The sequence below is a fragment of the Toxotes jaculatrix genome, chromosome 13 (assembly GCF_017976425.1).
Source record: "Toxotes jaculatrix isolate fToxJac2 chromosome 13, fToxJac2.pri, whole genome shotgun sequence".
Classification (NCBI taxonomy): Eukaryota; Metazoa; Chordata; class Actinopteri; family Toxotidae; genus Toxotes; species Toxotes jaculatrix.
Window position 1 is genome coordinate 24,541,735 of NC_054406.1, and position 10,757 is coordinate 24,552,491.

A 10,757-nucleotide genomic window follows, 5' to 3' on the forward strand; every position below is an offset into this window, starting at 1 on the left:
AGAAACCCAGAAAAGGACATTTAAGTCTGGGACACACCCCATCAAACATGTAGAGAAAAGCTTGATGGGATATACACAAGCTAAAATGTACCCCTGTAGTGTCCTGAGGGACAGATGTGAGAGAATCCTCCTCCTCCCTGTCTGTGGTTTCCATGGGAACAACAGCAGGAGAACACAGAAGGTCGCTAACATCTCCTACTTCATCTAATGTCACAAAGTCACTCATGTTGAATGGGAAGTGGTCCTCATCCTCCACTTGAATTCATGACAGGACAAAGAAACGGGGTTGTGGGTTAGGACACAACGGAGACATTTAAGTGTCCAGGTTTTGACCCAGCAGCCCCTCCTCACCATTCTGGTCTCAGCCTGTGAGCTGTTATGCTGTGCGTCCGTCCAGGAGCTTGCATCCCTCCGACCGGCAAGACCACCTGGATCCGGACAAACCTTCACCGTGTGCTCTCTTTCTCTCCCTCCTCCTTCCCTCCTCTGCCACTCCCTCCTTTCCTCCTCCCTCTCCCTTCTGGCTCTTTCATCCCACTCCCTCTCCCTCTTAGCCCTCTCCTCCTTCCCTCCCATTTCTTGAGTGACCTGGTGAAACAGGGATGAAAAAGAGACATGAAAGCTCACAGGCTGAGCTACACAGAAGAACAACCCGACTCCAACAACAGGCTGACGAGCGCAGAGACACATTTCTGTTGTATGTTACCTTAGGTAGCTCTGGCATGGCCATCTCCATGGAAGCTGCTCTGCCATTAGAGACAGATGCCTTTGTCTCTTGGGCACCTGCAGCCTTGTCCTTTCCTGCTTCAGATGGATTGACTCCTTTATTGTCTCCTACTGTCTCTGTGACAGTTTTATCAGCAGATGCTTCCCTCATGTCTGTATCCATGACTGCTTCTGCTTTGGCGTCTTGTGCAGCTGAAGAGTGAGAAACAGCAGCGCTAGGCTCATGGCTTCTGATGCTGTCTTTGCTGGCGTTTTCTCCCAAAGCTTGGACTTCACCAGCCGTCTTCTCTGTGCTCTTCATTTTCTGTTCTGTCCCAGAAGCATCTTTTTCCACCTCCTCCAAAGGAGGTTCAGACTTCTCTATATGGACAGCCTCCTCTTCCTCAGCAGCTGCTGCTGTTTGGCTGATTTTGCCATTAGCAGGTGCATCCTATGACCAGACACAAGGAGCTATTGAGCAGTGCGACTTCAAACACGTGCACATGGAGCTGACGCTGCAGGACATCATGCCAATAGTAGATAACAAATACAGTCAAGCCCGAAATTATTCATACCCCTGGCAAATTTTGACTTAAAGTTACTTTTATTCAAGCAGCAAGTGTTTTCTTGATTGGAAATGGCACAGGTGTCTCCCAGAAGATAATCAGACAATGTACAAGAGGCATCATTGTGGAAAAAAATATTTCTCACCTTTTATTTACATTTAAAAGTAACTAAGTCAAAATTTGCCAGGGGTATGAATAATTTCGGGCTTGACTGTATGTCTAACTGAATAATGAGCAAGCACTGCCAATCAATTACCGACCTCAGACGACTCAAGGTATGCAGTGATGACTTCTGTCTGTGTGTTGGCCTTGGGGTCCGGCTTGTGGGAGAACAACAGGGGGTTGTTCTGGATGATGCACGGAAACATCTGGAAGCGTTTGTAAACAGAGAATGCCATGGCTGCAGTCGCCATCTCACAAATGACCTAAGCAGGAAGAGGCACAACATCACATCAACAGCATGTTACATGTCTTTACAGATAAAGAGCAAGATGTGATTTGGAGAAAATGTGATTTGGATTTTCAGCCCAGGACAGAGCTGTGTGTGAGGACATGGATATTCAGGACAGGGGTGGTTGAGGATCTCATGGATTAGCATGTCTGCAGCTGCACAGACAAACAGCCCTCACCATGTTGTTGAGCACGAGGGTCTTGATGACAGTACCAAAGCGTGGCACCAGTTTTTGGAGCTCAGAGGAGCCAGAGGGCATGTTGAGGACATTACTGATCACCAAGAGCCTGCTCCAGCCCACTGGAACAGTACTCTCCTGGAGGACACAAAAGGACATACAGTCACTGATTAGCCAGCGGATAATTAGTGGATCAAGGTTCACAGAAGACTAAAGCAGAAGATATACAGAAGACATATTCATTATCATCAGTAAATGAGGGTTTCTGCAATATTACTATACCCATGAAAAATACTGTTTCCTTACTTTAATGTACTTTACAACAAAAACCAATTTTAAAGTTAAAGCAGACGTCACGTTTTACAGGACTGTCCCTGTTTATCTACATCTAAAATGTAGGACAGGGACAACTGAACACTTACTGCTGCAGTTTGACAGTAAGACCCTTCAGCCTGATTTAGGTTTATTACTTTAAAGAGCTTAGTGTAAATGTACATTTGGATCATCTACACTTGTCCCTGGTGTATTTACAGCAAAGTTTATTAACGTGCACTGTCCTTGTTACATCAAGCAATAAATAAGATGAAGTGCATAGAAATATCTAATGGTAGAAATACTCACTAATGGCTCCACTGATCCCATCAGCAGATTGTAGAGAGCCACCTGTGTAAAGAGGTTTTTTAGTGTGGACTGTCCACAAAGCAGTCCCACTGAGCTTGTGATAGTAGTTTAAGCTATGACAGAAGCAGCTTGCATGGCTACATGTATTACTGGTGTCCAGGTGTTTTCTCCTCTCCTCCTGGTGTGATCACACCAACCTTTCCCATTTGTTTTGCCAGGATGAGGTCCGAGGGCGTGTCAAAGGGCTGGATCAGCTTGATGATGTCACTCTCTGAGCAGCTGCTCTCAGGAAGTCCTGTGATCAACACCATGCCTTTCTGTAGGAGACATTACAGAACAAGTGAATTTAACAGACATTTAGCTGAACTTAGGTTTTCCTTTTTAATACATTTCCAAACATAAATTTCTGTTTTCAGACTGATGAGGGGGGAAATGACCTGAAAGGATTTTAGTATCAGGCTGAAACAAGAAAATGTGATGGAAGTGAAGGAAACTGTACCTCATCAGACGTCTTGTGTTCAGCCTCAGCTCCTGCAGTGGGGAGTAGGAGGGGAAGATGCTACACTCAGTATGTTTTCATACACATCACAACTACAAGCCAGCAAAAGCAAGACATCACAAACCAGACTACATGTGACTAAGCTACAGTTTATTCCATGTGATCAGGTATAGTTAACATACTGTGATTTTAACTAGATATACAGTGGGGATCTAAAGTTTGGGCACCCCAGGTAAAAACATGTATTAATGTGCATAAAGAAGCCAAGGAAAGTAATATAAAGTAATAATATGTCAAAAAAAGTAGATTTTATTTCCATCATTTACACTTTCAAAATAACAGAAAATGCAGAGTTACACAGCTTGTAAACACTTTTTGTAGCCAGTCTTTCAGTTCATGTTTGAGGTATCTTCGCCCATTCTTCCTTACAAAACTCTTCCAGTTCTTTGAGATTTCTGGGCTGTCTGTCACACACTGCTCTTTTAAGGTCTATCCATAGATTTTCAATTATGTTGAGGTCAGGAGATTGTGAAGGCCATGGCAAAACCTTCAGTTTCCGCCTCTTAATGTAATCCACCGTGGATTTTGAGGTGTGTTTAGGATCATTATCCATTTGTAGAAGCCATCCTCTCTTTAACTTCAGCTTTTTCACAGATGGCATCAAGTTAATTTTTGCTGAAATTTTATTGAATCCATTTTTCCTTCTACTGGTGAAATGTTCCCTGTGCCACTGGCTGCAATACAACCCCAAGGCATGATTGATCCACCCCCATGCTTAACAGTTGGGCAGAGGTTCTTTTCATTAAATTCTGTGCCCTTTCTTCTCCAAACTTACCTTTGTTCATTCCAGGCAAAAAGTTCTATTTTAACCTCATCGGTCCACAGAACTTGTTTCCAAAATGCATCAGGCTTGTCTATATGTTCATTTGCAAACTTCAAATTCTGGTTTTTGTGGTGAGGACGTAGAAGAGGTTTTCTTCTGATGACTCTTCCATGAAGACCATATTTGTACAAGTATCTCTTTATAGTGGAATAGTGTACCACAACTCCAGTGTCTGCCAGATCTTTCTGGAGGGATCGTGTAGTCAATCGTGGGTTTTGACTTGCTTTTCTCACAATCCTGTGAGCTGTTCTGTCTGATATTTTTCTTGGTCTTCCAAATCTTGCTTTAACTTCCACTGTTCCTCATGACTGCCATTTCTTAATTATATTCCGAACAGAGGATATTGGCATCTGAAAATGCTTTTCTATCTTCTTATAGCCTTCTCCTGCTTTGTGAGCGTCAACTATTTTCAGTTTTCTAGACAACTGCTTAGAAGAACCCATGGTGCTGATTGTTGGGGTCAGATGAGTCTGGGCATTTAAAACCTTTGAGATTGACATCACCTGGTCTTTCCAGACGATGATTGAGAACAATCCATGACACTGTCAGGTCTCAGATTTCCAAAGGGGGCGGTGCATGCTATAAACTCTGCAGGGTGCCCAAACTTTTGCAGAGGCCATTTTTTTTCTGTTATTTTGAAAGTGTAAATGATGGAAATAAAATCTAACTTTTTTTTTGTCATATTATAAGAATGTCTAATCTGTAATTTGATGCCTTTTGCAGATTTTTCCATCTTTCCTTGACTTCTTTATGCACATTAGTACAAATTTTTACATGGGGTGCCCAAACTTTGGATCCCCTGGGCCCAAACTTTGGATCCCCACTGTACTGAGTATTTCTTGACAGTGATAGATGTGGATATATTAGCACTGACTGCCTGCAGACTAGCAGTGGCGTTTTTTTGTTGTCCTACCTGAGTCTTCCCCGGCAGGGCCCTTCTCCTGTCCTGAAGCAGGTTTGCTGTGAAGTCAGAAATAATCATATCTGAGTGCAGGTTTGAAATGGGCAGGTTGAGTGAACAACATATGGGGTTAAAGGGGAGGAACGGTGATGATAACTGTGGCAGACCTGTTGTTGGCATCAGGAGACTGCACTCCTTCAGGTTTCTAAAGGAAATCAAACAGAAATGAGACTTCAAACATCAAAAAATAATTAAAAAAAAAAGGAACCGAAACTAATTTTGTGTATGAAATGGTTTCGGAATCAGCAACTGCATTTAGACAGAAAACAAACTCCACTCAGCATTTTTGTGGAAGCTTTATGTTTTCTATGATTGAAAGGGTTTAAAGTGAACATGCCTTCAGTGCCACGTGTGTGTGTGTTTTCCACATGGTACCTTGGCTGTTGAAGAAGTGATTTTCTGGTCTCTGATGGAGAGATTTGTGCCTGAGCGTCTTCAGCCTTCACCATGCATACAGATGCCTGCAGCAAGGGAGGGAGACAAAGTGATGACGTGGGACAGACAGAAACCACGATGACGTTGTGCAAAGTAGAAGCAGGAAACCTGCACAGGCTAAAACATCCACAGCCACTGTTTTGTTGACTGAAGAATGACAGATGAACAGGCCAATGCTATTCTTTCTTGTAAAACACACTTAGAGAAAATGTTAATTCTGCACATTTTAATACAACAAAACAGGAAATAAGCATCCTCTGTTTTCAAGAAATGGACTGATTACTGAAACATGTTCTTTCTTTTTGCCTGTAATATTCACAACATGAGCAAACTGCAACACTGACTACACTTTGTTTTTCTTCTGTTTTTTTTTCTACCATCTGTTTGAAACTGCTCTGGAACATCAAATCTCAAAGTGAAATTTCTTGTACAACACATGAACATGTAGATACTCTTAGACGTACCTTCTGTCATTGGCTCTTCTCGCTCTCTTCTTCTGAGCATGGCATGAGGATCACGTTGTTGATCTTGCCAAAGGACCCGACCAAGTGCGTAACTTCCTGCTCCGAGGCGTAGTTTGGAATGCCTGTCAGATAAAGCAGACCATCTGAAACAGACGAGCCCAGAGAGGCTGGAGTGGCTGTTTTCTTCTTCTTCTTGGCTGGAGGAGGCCTGGCAGACTACAAAGCAACAGCATTAGTCTTTGGTTAGTTTTAGGCTGAAAGAAGTGTGTAGACATAGTTAGCTGTGGCTGAGCTTGGTCCAAAACAGTGGAATTCTGTGACAAGCTTTACACAACTAAAGAGAAAAACAACCACTGTGTCAGCCGCCTTGTTACTTGCTGTCTCAGCCATCTTAGTTCCAGTCTTCATGACACTTGACAGTTGTGATGTTGGACTGTCCACGTTGGATGGTGGATGTTGGCTGGTGTCAGTGGAGTCATGGTGTGGACGCTTCCCACCGATGCCAGAGGAACCCCCTGTAGGCACAGCACGAAGCAAAGGGAGGAGGGAAAGCAAAGAAAGCTCCACATCACTCTTGTGTAAGGCTCCAAAACTAGAAGTGATGTCAGAAATCTCAGGTAAACAACAGGTAAAGTGTGATTTTAGCTGAGCACAGACAAACTCTCTTACCTGTTAGCAGATGACTTTAAAAGAGTTTACAGAGTCAGACTCTGAACATACATCAGTCTGTAAAGAACAAAGCTACACACTGACTAACCTGATGATTCCTTGTCCTTCCTCTCAGGCCGCTGCTCTCTGGAGGAGGAGGAGGTTGGGTGTGAGTGAGAGGGACTGTGTGAGCCGGAGTGGCGGCCCTCCAAGCGATGGCCGTGTTCTTAGGATAGTGAATGGATGGATGAGGTTAGAAGTGAGTAAACAGTATCATACAGACATTTCCCCTGATCTGAGTCATTTATTGATGAAAAGATAATTGTGTATTAAGAACCTGCAGCACCACTGAACAGTCCAGTAGCACTTTAACAAATGAGCTCACTATTTATATATATATTATTTATATATATTTATATAAATTTGTATTATTTGTAAGTTTGCAGATGAATATTTAACAGAGTTGTACACTGTCCCACTTTGTAGACGCTGTGCCTGCTCTCTAGCCTGTGGTCTACCTGTGCAGTGGTGGAAGCGAGGGAGATGGTGAGGGGAGTAGAGCTTCCCATGTGGCCTGTGGGGATGGGGGCCCACCCTGTGTTTGTTGTGAGGAGGACTTGGGGTGGGAGAACCTGAGAGGCTCCGAGACACGGAATGGGATGGAGAGCGATCCTTGGGATCCCACAGAGCTCGGCTGCCGTATGGTCTGCTCTGACTGGATAACACATTGAGTGACAGACATAACCAGTGAAATGACAGAGAAAAGTTGCGTCAAGTGGCAGCTTAAACAGCAGCATTTGAATGGATGTGCATTTTTCTTGTGTGGCCTCATTTGAAATGTTTTGGAGCAGCCTACTGACAGGAGTGATTCCTCCCCAGCTCATGCTCACAGCTAAAAACAGATTATTGGAAATAGAAGAACAAGAGTCCAGCTGACCTTGGTAGACTTGGTTTCCAGTCAGGGTACCTTCAGAGACACACAAACATCTGTTAGCATGTCATCAAACATCTGACTCCTAAACCTGTATTTAGAAGGAATTAGAAAATTCAACTGTACGTATCAATACAAAGCTGCACTTTTCAAAATGTGCAATAAACAGTGAGTTAAATAATATTCAATGCAATGTGAAATGATCACTTGTAGCATGAGGGCCACTCAGAATGAGCTCCTTACTCTGCAGCTCCACTCACATTTAGCCTTTTTCTACAGCCTGCACATCAGTGACATGTTTGACTCTCAGCAATTACACCAGTTTCCCTGGTCCAGATCTTTGCTCACTCACTGATTCCTCTGCCAACAAGCTAAATGTTCTGATGTACATTTATTAGCGTTTGACTGATTTTGTAATGGCAAAAGCCTTGGTTTAATGCATTTAAACATACTATTCTGCCCTCACAAGAATGCAGCTGACTTCATAACATGGAGAATCCCATTGACAGGTTAGTGCATTAGCATGGGTCGCACACATATGTAGCCTCCTCCCAAAAGTTGCTGCACTGACTGCAAATCCTGAGATTTAAGTCATCTCTGAGTCTTGGCTTAAGAAATCCAGCCCCAACTCTGCTGTTTCCATCCCTGGCTACAATATTTTTGGTCAGGACAGAAGTTCCAAGGGTGTGGGGGTCGCTGTCTATTGTAGGGATAACTTGCAGTGCGCTGTGATTTCCTCTAAATCTGTGGCCAAACAGTTGGAGATGATTGTTGTAAAAATCTCTCACTGTTGCTGGTTGTTACAGGCCGCCCTCTGCCTGCTCCAAGTGAGCTGATTGCCCCTCACACCTCCTCTGTATTTCTCCTGCTAGGGGACTTGAATTGGGATGTGCTTGACCCTCCATCTTCCGTGCAGTTACAGCTGGATGCACTAAACCTGTCCCAGACTGTGCAGGCCCCTACCAGATACAATACCAAGACTATGGAATGTGGCACATTAATTGATGTTATACTCACCAACAGGCCAGATAGGTATACATGTGGAGTTTTTTGCCAAAGCTTCAGTGACCATTATAATGGAGCTTGATTGTTTTCAAACGCCTCCAGAAAACCTTTAATGAAAAGACTTTTTTATATGACCTGACACAAGTTGAATGGCACAGAATTGGTCTTCTCCCTGATGTGGAAGTCGCCTGGACATACTTTAAAACTTTGTTGGGTGCCATCTTGAACAAACATGCTCCTCTCAAAAGAATGAGTATAAAAAAGCGTCTCAGTCCCTGGTTCAGTTCTGTTCTGTCTGAGCTTACTGACCATAAACAGCACTATGGCATAAAGCAAATTCTTCTAATGAAACATCAGGCTGGAAGACATACAGGGCAATAAGAAACAGATGTACTCAGTCAGTCAGACACGCAAAATCCAGCTTTTTCAAACAGCAACTCGTTTGTAATCGCTCTGACCCCCAAAATTTCTGGAACACTGTCAAATCAATAGAAAAGAAAAATATGTCTTCCCATTTGCCCACTGTTATTATACTCGGTAAAATTGAGTTAAGCATTGACATTACTAGTAAAATCTATGGAAAGTGATTGGCTGAAAATCTTGAAGTCAGCTGAACTAAAAGTGTTAAGTTGTTGTAAGTAAAAGAAACATTTTGAAGCCCCTGCCCCTGCCTGTGCTCGGCCTGCTCCAAGTGAGCTGATTGCCCCTCACACCTCCTCTGAATTTACCCTGCTAGGGGACTTGAATTGGGATGTGCTTGACCCTCCATCTTCTGTGCAGTTACAGCTGGATGCACTAAACCTGTCCCAGATTGTGCAGGCCCCTACCAGATACAATACTAAGACTATGGAATGTGGCACATTAATTGATGTTACACTCACCAACAGGCCAGATAGGTATACATGTGGAGTTTTTTTGTCAAAGCTTCAGTAACCATTGTAATGGAGCTTGTGTGCGCAAGGGCACCATCTCAAGAAGCCCTCCCTTGATTGTTTTCAAACGCCTCCAGAAAAACTTTAATGAAGAGACTTTTCTAAATAACCTGACACAAGTTGAATGGCACTGAATTGGTCTTATCCCTGATGTAGAAGTCGCCTGGACATACTTTAAAACTTTGTTGGGTGCCATCTTGAACAACCATGCTCCTCTCAAAAGAATGAGGATAAAAAAGCGTCTCAGTCCCTGGTTCAGTTCTGATCTGTCTGAGCTTATTGGCCATAAACAGCACCTTTGGCATAAAGCAAATTCTTCTAATGAAACATCAGGCTGGCAGACATACAGGGCAATAAGAAACTAGTGCTGCACGATTTGATGAAAACGTGTGATTGTGATTGTGATTGCGAATACGATATTATAAATGAATGGTGTCATGAGTCCACTTGCTTGAATATCAGGGACAACACAGAATAATGATAGTTTGTGTATTTCTCAACTCAAAACATACACATGACACACAAAAAAATACAAAACCTGAAGATTACACTGTTTGTTCCAAACGTAATATAAAAAAATAAATAAAAGTTTGAAAATAAAGATATTTTCAAAATGTATCCATGATTGTTCTTTGTGGTTCTTTCAGGCAGTTTTCAGTTTTATCTTTCGTTACTTGGTTGGGCTTTTATTTGCATGCACTCGTCGAATTTGTGTTGTCTCAAATGTTGATAGCGATTGGTCGTATTACCTCGGGACGTAGTGACTTTAGCTTTGCAGGTTTTACACAGCACGTCTTGCTGTTCAGGGTTGTCATACCTGAATCCAAAGTCTCGCCATACAACAGAAGTGGAATTTTTTTTCGCCACCAACTCTGCTTGTCCCTCATGTTCCTCCTCAGCGTCCATGTCGGTCACTGCTGTTTGCTGAAAGCCAGATAGTCACGTGACCATACCTGCGGCTGCCCACAGCGTGTGGATGTGCCGTCAATTACTCCACATTGGTTTACATTAAATCGCAATCGTCTTTTAAGCGGTTACGTAATCGCACAGCGTGACATCGCGATTGTGATTAGATTAATCGTGCAGCACTACCCTGAAGTCATGCGCTGAGCAACTGGCAGGAGTTTTTCTGGACATTTTCAAGCTGTCCACGCAGCTTTCCACAATCCCTGTATACCTGAAGTCCTCCATCATTGTGCCTGTGCCCAAGAAAGCAACCATCACCTGCCTCAATGATTACCGACCTGTAGCTCTGACTCCAGTCATCATGAAGTGCTTGGAGAGGATCCTCCTAAAGTACATCAAGGACGCCATCCCTGCTGGCCTGGACAGCCTCCAGTTTGCCTACAGGGAAAAGCGTTCTACGGAGGATGCAGTCTGGTTAGCACTTGAAACAGCCCTGACTCAACTGCAGCATCCTAACACCTATGTTACAGGGCCACAATCAAAACTTTTACAGGGCCACAGTCAAAAGCCTC